At 43.4% G+C, this 13,400-nt stretch overlaps 1 long non-coding RNA gene across 2 annotated transcripts in view; it reads left to right on the top strand.

Annotated features, from left to right (window-relative positions):
• Positions 1–7,726: 7,726 nt before the first annotated feature.
• Positions 7,727–13,400, top strand: part of LOC309345042 — a 46,787-nt gene continuing 41,113 nt past the window's right edge. For both annotated transcript variants that reach the window (XR_014157981.1, XR_014157982.1), the window contains exons 1-2: positions 7,727–8,028; positions 8,412–8,468. This is a non-coding gene — a long non-coding RNA (uncharacterized lncRNA). The remainder of the gene's footprint in view (positions 8,029–8,411; positions 8,469–13,400) is intronic.

Genomic DNA, 13,400 nt, shown 5'->3' with positions numbered 1-13,400 from the left:
CCCCTTTCTTCTTCCTTGATATATGGGGGAGATTTATTGCTTGTGAATTGGGACACGGTGACTCACTCTGACAGAATGAGCTTGCCTGAGGGCACCGAAAACCTTTGTAAACATCCTTTTGTCAGGGACGCCCAGAGGTTTGCTGAGGCCTGGGGCAAAAACCCCACAAAGATTGCCTATTTATTACATTTGCATTCTATTCGTACTCTAAGTAACTTGAAGTGGTGTGGATAGAATTGCTTCATTTTAGCTTGACACCAGCCCTGTGAGGTGGGCCAGGCCAAGTGTCAGGGATTCACCCAAGGTTATCCAGAGAGGTGGGTTTTTTTGTTTTACTAACTCAGCAGGGAGTTGAGTCTCAGGGTGCGGAACAGCCTTACACTCGACCGCTGACATGTGCAGTGACCCAGAATGCAAACCCTGTGCAAACCGGGAGTTGACTGTACAGTGGTACCTCGGGTTAAGTTCTTAATTCATTCCGGAGGTCCGTGCTTAACCTGAAACTGTTCTTAACCTGAAGCACCACTTTAGCTAATGGAGCCTCCTGCTGCCGCCGCATCACCACAGCATGATTTCTGTTCTCATCCTGGAGCAAATTTCTTAACCCGAGGTAATATTTCTGGGTTAGCGGAGTCTGTAACCTGAAGCGTATGTAACCTGAAGCGTATGTAACCCAAGGTACCACTGTACTTATCTACAGCTTTTCCATCAGGAGTTGTGCCCAAAGCGGCTTAGAACAAACATTCAAAACATCAAAACGGAGAACGCTGGAAATTCAAATATACAGAATACAGAACATGTCAGTAAATTCAAAATAATTTAGCAAACAGACTGAATTCAATACTACAGAAGAAAGAAAACCTAATCTAGGCTTAAGTACAAAAGTCTCTTCCTTAGCCCAGAGGTGTAGGAAGGTCAGGTGGTACTCGGTGCGGAAAATTTCTTGTCACCCCCCCCCCGCATTGATTAATTATTTTTTTTGCCTGCAAAAATGGTTTTACGTTATTTCATATTTTCTTACAAAGGAATAATAATAAGTAGTAATAATAATAATAATAAATTATTTATTTCCCACCCTCCCCGGCCAAAGTTGGGTATCAGGGCGGCTAACATCAGATACATAACATTGGTATAAAATCAAACAATAATTAAATTACCTCCTAAAAACATGTCAAAATCAAATCAAGGTCTAATTAGCTGGCTTTCCGCAGGGTTAGGGTTGGGAACAGTAAGTGCTCTACTGAATTGAAATTTCAGCCTTCACTACATAGGAAAATGATCAAGTAAAGAGCTCTTTTCATTGAGGAGGGTCAAGATATTAACTGATATGCATGAAATTTCATATATAGCTATATAATCCCTAGTGTTTTCAAAAAAAGTTTTTTATGAACTGCCCTAGAAGGGCAGCAATTATTCCTTGATAATTTGACACCCCCCTCCATGATGGAACCTGGGACGGACCACCCCTGCCCCCCCTTCCTATGCCCCTGCCTTGGCCCAGTATACCTGAAGGAGTGTCTCCATCCTCATCGTTCTGCCCGGACACTGAGGTCCTCCTCTAAGGGTCTTCTGGCTGTTCCTTCACTGCAAGAAGCGAAGTTACACCGAACCAAACAGGGCTGCCTTGGTAGCGGCACCTACCCTTTGCAACGCCCTCCCATCAGCTGTCAAGGAGATAAAAGAACCATTCAACTTTTAGAAAACATCTGAAGGCAGCCCTGTATCAGGAAGTTTTTAATGTTTGATGTTTTACTAAGTTTTTATATGTACTGTAAGCTGCGCAGAGTGTCTGGGGAAACCCAGCCAGATGGGCGGGCTATAAATAATAATTGTTGTTGTTGTTGTTGTTTTATTATTATTACAGTGGTACCTCGGGTTAAGTACTTAATTCGTTCCGGAGGTCCATTCTTAACCTGAAACTGTTCTTAACCTGAAGCACCACTTTAGCTAATGGGGCCTCCTGCTGCCGCTGCGCTGCCGGAACCTGATTTCTGTTCTTATCCTGAAGCAAAGTTCTTAACCTGAAGCACTATTTCTGGGTTAGTGGAGTGTGTAACCTGAAGCGTATGTAACCTGAAGCGTATGTAACCCGAGGTACCACTGTATTATTATTCCTGAGCTTCCTGGAAGTACCAACTGCTGGTGCAGGTCCTATTGCCCTTCGAAAATGATGGTTCAAATTTGTGAATGTCCCTGATCCAGCTCACAACTGTTGCCTCTGTAACCGTTCCAAACCAACGGAGCAGCAACTGGAAGTAGCTGCTGTTGTGCATCTGACTCACTTCGCTATATGAGCAGGATCCTATCGGTGGCAGATCAAACCTCAGTCTTGCCTGAAGCTGCCTTTGCAGCCCCGGCACAGACCTCACAAGCTCTTCTCCATCTTTGAATTTGCATGAGTAAGACGATGTGCCACGAGTTTGTTGCTTGAAGATATCCTGCTCTGCCCTCCCTACAGCGATTCAGGCAGACTCCCGAAACAGGAAAACGAAGCTCAAGGAAGCATCGGAGAATGCCAGTCTTCAGCTATCTCCAAAGCTTGTCTCGTCTTGCCTCTCTCTTTGAATGATCTTTACTTTGGGAATGGAAGATTCCAAACTCTTCTCCATGGTTGGCCAGGTAAAAAGTTATTTGAGGTCACCATGCCTGTAGAAACCCCTGTTATTGTTTTCACCAGTAAAGGGCCTTCGGACACCTTTCCTCTGGTTGGCAGCTACTGAAGTTAGAGGTGATTGAAGAACAAACAAACAAATTGTAAACAGATAAGAACATTGGCAGGATTATTGTAATAACCTGCAGTTTTATAAGAGTATATATTTAAAGCAGATGAATAAAGAAGAAGAAGAGAAGAGTTTTGGATTTGATATCCCACCTTTCACTCTCCTTCAGGAGTCTCAAAGCGGCTAACAATCTCCTTTCCCTTCCTCCCCCACAACAAACACTCTGTGAGGTGAGTGGGGCTGAGAGACTTCAAAGAAGTGTGACTGGCCCAAGGTCCCCCAGCAGCTGCAGGTGGAGGAGCGGGGAAGCGAACCTGGTTCCCCAGATTACATGACTACCGCTCTTAAGAGTAAATTAAGTTAATTTGGATATGCAGAAAATATTGAAAAAGTAAATTTAATGAATCGCAGAAAGGAGGGAAGGAAGTCAAGTTCTGAAATGTGAAAATGATTGTAAAATTATTGAAATGTATAAAATTGAAAATCACAAAAAAGAACTTGATCTCTGTCATTTGGTTGAGGGCTATCCTGGGCTTGACACAATCACAGTTATAAAAGGCAACCCTCATTCTATTATCAATATGGGATTGTAAGGAGGCCGCGATTTCCATCAACGCCGTACCCCTTCCTCTGCAGTTCAGTTTCCGCTAAAATGTATGTTGTTTGTATCAGTGCCTGCTATGGCCAGAGCTAATGTAATTAATTATGTAATTATTCACACAATCAATTTCAGTGCATTCCAACGGGAGGGGAAACAATAAAAAACAAGGCAAAAAACTGAATTATTTGCATAACCTTTGCAGACAAGATGGTAAAAGCTGCTCATATTCACTTGCATAATTTTCATTCCTGACCTCAGACAAACATGCAAATTGTTGATCTTTCCACTCCTATTTCTGTTTGCAATGGCCCATCCAGCCCAACATCCTGTTATCACAGTGGCCAACCAGATGTCTGTGTGAAACCCTCTAGCAAGACCTGAGGACAAGAGCCCCCACCTGCCCCACCCCCACTGGGTTCCAACAGCTGGTATTCAGATGTGTGGCTGCTTCTGACTGTGGACACAGAGCATAGACATCATGGCACTGACAGCCTTATCCTCCATGAAGTTCTCCAATCCTGAGCCAGCCTGGGTAGCACAGTTGGTTAGAGCATGGTGCTGATAATGTCAAAGTTGTGGGTTTGATCCCCCTATGGGACAGCTGCCTCTTCCTTGTATTGCAGAGAGGTGATTCTCAGGGTCTCCTCCAACTCTACATATCTATGACTTTATTATTCTATTCTATTTTATTATTATTTTTCAATATTTTTAATTAGTAATTTCAACATAACAAAGTATCAAAACATATCCGATTCATTATTTTTTCACCTTCCCCCCTCCCCATCAAACCCTCCCCCCCAGAGACTTCCCTCAGCTCCTCTCGCTGATTTCTCCACACGTATTATTCTCTGCATATTGTAAAATTGTAGAAATCTTTATATTATCTGTCTACTATGTTAACAATCAATACATTTGTGTATGTTTATTCGAAACCTGCCAAAGAGTCCAGTTCATTTTGTTGTGTTTTAAAGTAATTTGTAAAAAGTTCCCATTCTTCTTTGAAATCACAGTTGTCCTTCTCTCCTGCAGTTTGTATGTCAGTTTAGCCAGTTCTGCATAGTTCATCAATTTCTCTTGCCACTGTTCAGGACAAAAGACTTTATTATTCTATTTTAAATCCATCCAAGTTGTCTCCTGTGGGAGCATGTCCCCTACTTTAACTAGGCACGATGTGAAGAAGAACTTTATTTTACCTGCCGTGAATCTCTCAACATCCAGCTTCATTGAATGTTCACAAGTTGGCTGGATGCTGAACTAAATGGACCTTCCATCTGATAACTCTTCACATGTTCTTACATATGGACTGTTGCATATATATACCGGTAAACCACGCTTTGCTTCCTCTGTACATCAAGCCCACCTCATTTTAACATTTTTGGAGAATATGGTCTCGACCCTTTAAATAGCTCTCTCTCCCCCTTTCACCACAACCAGTCAGCTGTCCTCCTCATTCCTGCAGGTCAGACCTGTGGGCTCTTCCTGATGAGACACATGCAACCTGACCCCCCCTCCCCCCTCTCCCCACCCAGCTGTTCCTCCTTCGTTTCCCCTCCCTGGATCTAGTCAAAGTCACTCTGGCGAATTCTTTACGCCTCTCAACATACAAGAGGAAGGGCAGCGGGGTTAGAGGGCAGGGTATTTTAAACAAGTCTCGGGCGGGGGGAGGGAAAGAAAGAATCTTCTGACACAAAAGAAACATGTGGGATTTATTGGGACAGATTGCAAAATGGAATGAATAATTGGTGGATGGTCGTCCGGACTGATAGGTGTACAGTTAAGACTTTTGGACAGACAGGCTGGGTTTCTAGTCTTACCTGGGTGCTGGCCGCTTAGCACCGAAATCAATATCCATGCTGGGCCAGTTTGGTTTTTGCTTTGCTTCTTAGCCTTTGGGTGAAAGACTCTCTGCACCTTCTCCAATTTCAAACCACCGACCTTCTGATCGGCAAGCCCTAGGCTCTGTGGTTTAACCCACAGTGCCAGAAGGACTGAAGCTGAAAGGGAGAGAGCATGGGATGAGAATGTCCCTTGCCTGAAATTGGAGAGCCACCACTAGTCCATGGGCTTAGTTCGACCTAACAGGCCTCTCTATTTGGCCTACGAGGCCATTCCAGCCCAGCTATGCCCACCTGCCTTATACTCGATGTTGTAAATAATGCCAGATGTGGGAAGGTACAGCCAAAAGGGGCTTTGCTGGAACCACCAATCAGTGCTTGTGAAGCCCCTTTCAAGGCGCAGGATAAGATGCCGCACATCGCTTTGGACAGGGCTTCTGAAAGCCAACGATGAGCTGTTTTGTTTTTTTAAAATAATTTTTATTAACCAACCAATCAAATCAAATCAAATCACATCACATAAATTCCAAATTACAAAGCCGAATTTTAAATTTTTGTTGGGGGTACCCATATTTCAAGTTCCGAAGGGGATCCAATCATCTTCTTGGTGCTGCATTAATGTCCACAAATCTGTCCAAATAATGTTCATAATTCTATCCAGTCCTATCTTGCTGTTTCCCACATCTCATCTTGTTATTTTCATATATTTTTCCTTTTTCTTTGTGACCTCTTCTGATAATCTCCTTAAGCAGGTAAAAACAAGTTGTAATCCTGTGTGAATTTTTCCGTTTGTCCAATAGCCATATCGAGATGGTTTCCATATATCATCACTTCCATAAATAAAAGCACTCTTTCCATCATTAATCTTTGCAAATCTGTCACCTTCTTTAGTCCTCTGAGGAGGTTCGCCCACAGTATAAAAACAAATCCATTTCTCCTCCCAGACATAAATCTTTCGACAGAACTTGCCAAAATGGCAACGCTGTTTTTTACTGTGTCATCCCAAAGCTCTTGTACTTTCCTCGATCTCCTTAAAACATGCTTTGGTTAGAATTTATCTCCACACAGTCTTAAATCATCCATCTTAGCTCATTTAAGCGGCATTTCTGACTTGTGAGGGGGGATTATTGGTTAATCACATAGAAGAAAGAAAGAAAAGTCCCCCCCCCATCTAGTCCCACTGCCGACATACCGAGCCTTGATGTGTCTTCTCATGATATATTCCTGTTTGTCCAACCCATCTTCTTTCACAGAGGTCCCTTCAATTAGCAGTCTTTACTCCTCATTCTTCACTTGAAATATGTGCATTTGCTTCTTCCTAATTGTTTATTTTCAAGTTGCTGCAGCTAGTGGCACGAATCGGAGACAGGGTCCAGGAGAGCTGAAGTCCACACAAGGGCATTCTGCCTAGTGCCCTCACCCCCTCGAATCTGGGGGTGATTTATGGGCACAGCAGGCAAGGGCATTCCCCCCCATTCCCTGGGGGGGCAGGGAGGCTGCATACTCCCATAACAGCCTCTTAATTACCTCGTGTGGGTCAGAGAGATGTTATTGTCGGCCATCTTCCAATGTGCCCCTAGTGGCACCCCCACGATGAGCTGGTTGATGGTGTTTGGAGAGGTGCTTCTGAAGACCCCTGTGGACAAAAATAAATAAATCCCTTGATGTCATTGAGATGTCAGGTGACAGACAGGTGGAGGCCTCCTCCTACCTGTCCAATTTGGCCTGGCAGGTGTGGGGAAGATAACAGTCTGGCCCACTTCCCCATCCTTATATACAGTGGTACCTTGGGTTAATAAATTCATTCGGGCGGGCGGTTCTTAACCTGAAACTGTTCTTAACCTGTTCTTAACCTTAGCTAATGGGGCCTCCTGCTGCTGCTGCGTTGCTGCTGCGCGATTTCTGTTCTGAAGCAAAGTTCTTAACCCGAGGTACTATTTCTGGGTTAGCAGAGTCTGTAACCTGAAGCGTCTGTAACCTGAAGTGTATGTAACCTGAAGCGTATGTAACCCGAGGTACCACTGTATATACCGTATAAAGGCACCACCTTGTCCAGTGACTTTCATTCCAAGGAAACACAAACCAAGGTATGTGTTGGCACTCCTGGAACAGAAGGTAGGAGTGTCTTTGTTTAGAGGATTCCATCAACAACCTTGATATAAATGCAATGGTTAAATGAATTAATTCAATGTGCTTAAGACCCACTTTTCAAATCTGAGGTGGATGGGCAGGAACTTCCTTCGATGCTCCTCTGCCCTCCCCCAACTAAATTTTAAGAATATCTGAAGAGGGCTTATCTGTATGCACTAGCAGGGGCAGACTTTTGTTTTCTAAAAAAAAATAAAAAAAATGAGACGCCTACATGTACTAAACACAAGGTTTAGTGGAGACCTTTTTCTGAATAGATTAAAAAAAAAAAAAGCGCAATTTTTCATTACAGAAGATGAGTCAAGGAAAGAATGTGTGGCTAATTCAGATGAGAGGGGACCCCGGGGCGGGATTTGGAGACATGTTAATGCAAACACTTGGGAAGTTATCAAAGTGATATTATCATCTCTTGAACGTGTTTCGCAGCTTGAAAACAGCCTTGCATAATTGCATCTGAAATATAAAGGGAAAACGACCAGAGATATTATGTCTCTTAGCAAGGCTGCGCCTAATTTTCTCCTCTCTGATGATTCTGTTTTCCAGGCTCTCTATAGTTTTCGACAAAACCCTTCAACAGCATCCGGCTAATGTTGCTTTCTGAAATGCTACATTGAAGACAAAGGTTAAATTTAAAGAGACTTCCCTGTGGCTTCCTTCCAAGGTAACAGTTTGCTGGATGGTTGTACAATCGATGATGCTGAGTCACCTGTTTGTCTTGTGCCAGGTAGGTTGTCCAATTTCTTTCAATAATTATCATATATACTGAGCTGCTTGTATGTTTATGTCCCTTTTTTAAAAAGCAGCAGCCCTTTTTAGGGGTGGGAGAGCAGTTGCAAAACAGCTCTGGTGGTTGGCCTGGAAAGGGTGTTGGTGACAGCATGGGTACTATGCAACTGGCACTGTGCACTGTTAATGTCTTAATATTGCCTTCAGCTGATTCCCCACACTCCAGAGCTCAATCTGGGAGATTTCAATGTGCATTTTTAAATTTTATTTTGGAAAATAGCAGGTATGCAATATCCAGAAGAGATCCACGTCTTGCAGCATAAGATTCTAGAATTCCGAGCTTATCTTAGTTTGTCAACATCTGCATTATTTCTCTTGCAGGTGCTCCGGAGTCGACGCTTCTGATCCATGAATCAAAAATGTAGCAGAATGTTCAAGGTATGTTTGCACTGAGTCCAAAAATACTGCTTCCAAACTATCCCTAGTGCCATACCAAAATTATTAGAACATAGCTCAGTTGGTTAGAGCGTGGTGCTGATAAAGGCAAGGTTGCAGGTTTGATCCCTGTATGGGGCAGCTGCATATTCCTGCATTGCAGGGGGTTGGACTAGATGATTCCCAGGGCCCCTTCCAACTCTACAGTTCTATGATTCTATAATTCTATAAAAAAGCCTGTCTCCTGGGTGAGGCCAATGGCCCATCTACTCCAGCTTCTGGTTCTCATAATGGCCAACCAGATGCTATGGGAAGCCCGAAAGCAGGACCTGAATGCAACAGTTCTCTCCCCACCTGTGGTTCCCAGCGCATGGTATTCAGAGGCACACTGCCTCCAATGGTGGACTTGGAACATAGCTATCATGGCAAATAGCCACCGATAGCCTTACCCTCCACAAATTTGTCTAATTCACTTTTAAAGCCGTCACAGTTGGCACCCAACTCTCCATCTTGTAAATTCCATAATTTAACTACAGTCATACCTCGGGTTGAATGTGCTTCAGGTTGAACGCTTCAGGGTTGTGCTCTGCAACAGCCTGGAAGTAAGGGAGCGCGTGACTTCCAGGTTTCGCCGCTCGCGCATGCACAGACACTCAAAATGGCATCACACGCATGCGCGGAACCGGCAAAATGCAACCTGCGCACGCGCTGTCGTGTCTTATGTTCCATTCAGGATGCGAACAGGGCTCTGGAACGGATCCCGTTCGCATCCCGAGGTACCACTGTATGTGGAGAAGTCCTTTCTATCATCTGCCCCAAGCCTTTCAACATCCATCTTGATTGGGTGAGTTCTACTATTATGGTAGAAGGAGCCAGCCTTCCTTCTAAGAGTCTGTGACGTTACTTTTCCTTGGTGCCCAAAATCTTTCCAAATGCATTTGATTAGCTGGGCATCTTGCTTCGTTGCCCCCACACAACGTCCTCTGGCTCCATCTCGGTTTTCCTGTGTGATTATGTCCAAGAAACACCCTGTCTCCTTGTGCCTCGGTTCCTCCATTTGTTACCTGTCATTTATAGAAACCTGCCATTATTAGTGTAAAGGTCAGAGGAAAAAATGACTAATGGCCGAAGTGCGAAACAATATTCAGCCCAGAACTGTTTTCTGGGGTGTAATGTATGTGTCTCTCCTGTTTCTTGGAGCGATGGCTGGGCCAAATACAATGTAAAGGAAATGTCCTTTCATCTAATATTAACAATCAGAGTCCGGGAGAGGGGAGGGGGAGGCGGATTGACCTTAACGTGAACATAATTCAAATGAGTAATAATTTCCTGCTATTTTAGGGCAGCCTTCAATAAATTTATTGTTCTGCAGTTTCATAAGGTTAGGCTGGGTTGCTGGGAAAGCTGATATTGCTTATCAGGCTTGCGCCCAGGCATTATGGTCTCATGAATAGCGCCCTCAGGCTTGTCACTGCTGGCGATTGAATTGATACTGGCTCCGGGGGAACCTGGGGAGGACCCCGGTTTCTCAAGGATTGCAATGAGATAATAAGGCTGGTTCACACAGTTGGGAATGGAGGAAAGCTGTAAACAGTGGGGCTCAAGCACACAGGCTTAACCACCCACACACATTGCAATTTGTAACGTGTACATCAGCTATAGGGACATATAGGTGTACACACATAGGGACGGGGGAATCTGCCAGTTTCGGTTTATCTGTTTCTCATTTCTCCTGGCCTTAAGTCCAGCTCTCCTCATCTACACCCCCACTTGCAATTAAAAAGCAACAAGACGTCGCCGCACAAATTCATCACCGTTTGCGTGCAAATTTCTCCTAACATACACATTCGTATAGAGTTTTGCTCAATAGACACGTTTTCTGATTTCCTCCGATGTAATGAATTTCTAGAATGTTATTTGCATGAATATATCCATTTTCGTGCACTTTTGCTTGACCAGAGAACTGCGCTGCAAAACTTGCAGAAGGTTGATTTTTGAAAGATGGGCTGCGTTTCAGCTGGCGTTTTGTTTTGGAAAATGTGAACCTGGTAGATTTACCTTTGAATGTGCACAGAATGAAATTTGTGTCTTGTCTTTTAGATTATAGGACTGCAGGCAGAGGCTGGCTTGCTTGTTATTGACCTCTACGGTTGGAGGCAGTTGCTGGGAATCAGAAGAGTGTGCGTGTGTGTGTGTGCATGCATGCATGCGCGTGCATGCACGCAGAGGGTGAGGAGTTCTGTTGAACAGATTCAGCTACAGGGCTCTTCTTATGTACACGGAGGTCCCACTTAACAAACACAATGCATTCCCTGGAAAGTGTGTTCATTAGGTAAGTGTTCACATAAAGTCCACAATTTCCACTGATTCCTATGGGAAAGCGTGTTCTCCTTCATGGAGAGCACGTTTTGCGGTGGGGTCTAACAAGACACCTCGCTGTTGATGGGCGTGAAAAAGTAGTTGGCCACCTTTCCGACTGGGCTCCTCTTGTCGTTGGGGAGAATTTGATGTTACCATTTTCCTATGGACAGCCAAGAAGTCTTTTATACCCTGCGTGCAGCGTTGAGCTTCCTCTTTTCGCTGCACACATTGGATCACCCGCCCACCCTCCCTATATTTAGGGTTGTTCGCATTGACCTTGCTATGCCGGTCATGGGGTCGCCAGCTTGATGGATTCTCCTGAAAACATAGAACATGTTTGGTTCTATGTTTATTTGGTTCTATGTTGTCAAGAGAATCCATCAAGAGTGCATATTTTGTGATTTTCAGAGATTTATAAGATTTCTGTTTATTTGGTTTTGCAAAGAGTGCATAATTCATATATTTCATACTGTTCAGTGTTCTGTATAGATTATATAAAGAGTTTATATTGACATCACATTGTTGTACTTGGTCATTGTGTTGCCTTGGATATTACTGATAATTGTTTGCAAGACAGGGGTTTAATTGTTTGGTTACTTATTGTCTTACACTGGCCAGCCAGATACTTATGAGAAGCTCATAATAAACAGCAGCTTTCTCCTGCTTGTGATTCCCAGTGACAGATATCAGAAACATGCTGCCTTTGACAAGGAGGTAATAAATAGCCACCAGGAACAGCAGCCACTGATTGCCTTAGCCTCCACAAATTTTTTATTCCTCTTTTAAAACCATCCGCGTTTGCCATCACCAACTTGTGGGAGCAAATTCCATTTTCGAAGAAGTGTGCAAGATGGGTTGGGAAATGGTTCGGTTTTTAAGATATCGTAGCTGCTGCATTTTCAAGCACACACACTCCGTTATCAGTAGAGATGGGTGACTCCATTTCGCGTTCTCTCTGCTTCCTTTTTTTTTTTGATCTTCAGTTCCATTCTCCACACCAGTTTGCGAATATTGTTTTTAAGTCCTCGTGAAAATTCACCTGTATTTTAATGTGAATTTTCACACTGTGTACAATTTTGTAAACAATGTTGCCTAGGATACATTCCCTCCCCCCCTAAAAAAATTGTTGTTGTTGTTTAGTCGTTTAGTCATGTCCGACTCTTTGTGACCCCATGGACCAGAGCATGCCAGGCACTCCTGTCTTCCACTGCCTCCCGCAGGTTGGTCAAACTCATGTTGGTAGCTTCGAGAACATTGTCCAACCATCTCGTCCTCTGTCGTCCCCTTCTCCTTGTGCCCTCCATCTTTCCCAACATCAGGGTCTTTTCCAGGGAGTCTTCTCTTGTCATGAGGTGGCCAAAGTATTGGAGCCTCAGCTTCACGATCTGTCCTTCCAGTGAGCACTCAGGGCTGATTTCCTTCAGAATGGATAGGTTTGATCTTCTTGCAGTCCATGGGACTCTCAAGAGTCTCCTCCAGCACCATAATTCAAAAGCATCATTTCTTCGGCGATCAGCCTTCTTTATGGTCCAGTTCTCACTTCCATACATCACTACTGGGAAAACCATAGCTTTAACTATACAGACCTTTGTCGGCAAGGTAATGTCTCTGCTTTTTAAGATGCTGTCTAGGTTTGTCATTGCTTTTCTCCCAAGAAGCAAGCGTCTTTTAATATCATGACTGCTGTCCCCATCTGCAGTGATCATGAAGCCCAAGAAAGTAAAATCTCTCACTGCCTCCATTTCTTCACCTTCTGTTTGCCAGAAGGTGATGGGACCAGTGGCCATGATCTTCATTTTTTTGATGTTGAGCTTCAGACCATATTTTGCGCTCTCCTCTTTCACCCTCATTAAAAGGTTCTTTAATTCCTCCTCACTTTCCACCATCAAGGTTGTGTCATCTGCATATCTGAGGTTGTTGCTATTTCAAAAAAATTATGAACCCTTAAAATAACACATGTTTGTATGTTATTTTCACTAAATGTGCATTTTTAAATGCACATTTTTAAATGCACACTTTACCCCATTCAATGCAACTTTCTACACAATACTTGGCTGAAGATGCTGCACTGCAAAGTCTGGGTAGTATGAATTTAGGAAGATGGCTGTGTTTTGTTTCGTGCGTATAGTTTCAGGAATTCTGAAGTTGGTAGATTCACATTTAAATGCCAGTGGAACTGAATTTCTCCCCCATCCGTCTTCGCCAGCCGTGCAGTGCAATTCCACTTTAAAAAGCAAGAGAGGAAACATTTTCTTGTTTCAGATCAGAGCCATTGTTTAAGCTTCCTGTTGTTATTATTCCGACACAAAGAATTTTAGGTCTTGGCTGCCGACATTCCAAAGCGACCCTCGGGTTCTAAACAATGTTTCACCCTAGGAATGTTTTCCATGTTGGAATCACATCATCTGCATTTTTTTGTAATAATAATTAAAAAAACAACAATCTGGATATCTTTCATGTGGGTATATTTTATTGAAATATTGACACCCCTCCCCCAATTAGGAAGCTGTTCTTTTCATCATTGTTAAATTAGTTCGATAACAATGTGAGTTTATTTTTATTTTTAAGTAGGAT

This window comes from Podarcis erhardii (genome assembly GCF_964252035.2).
Source record: "Podarcis erhardii genome assembly, chromosome: 1".
In the NCBI taxonomy this organism is placed as follows: domain Eukaryota; kingdom Metazoa; phylum Chordata; class Lepidosauria; order Squamata; family Lacertidae; genus Podarcis; species Podarcis erhardii.
This window is presented reverse-complemented; position numbering and strand designations above follow the sequence as displayed.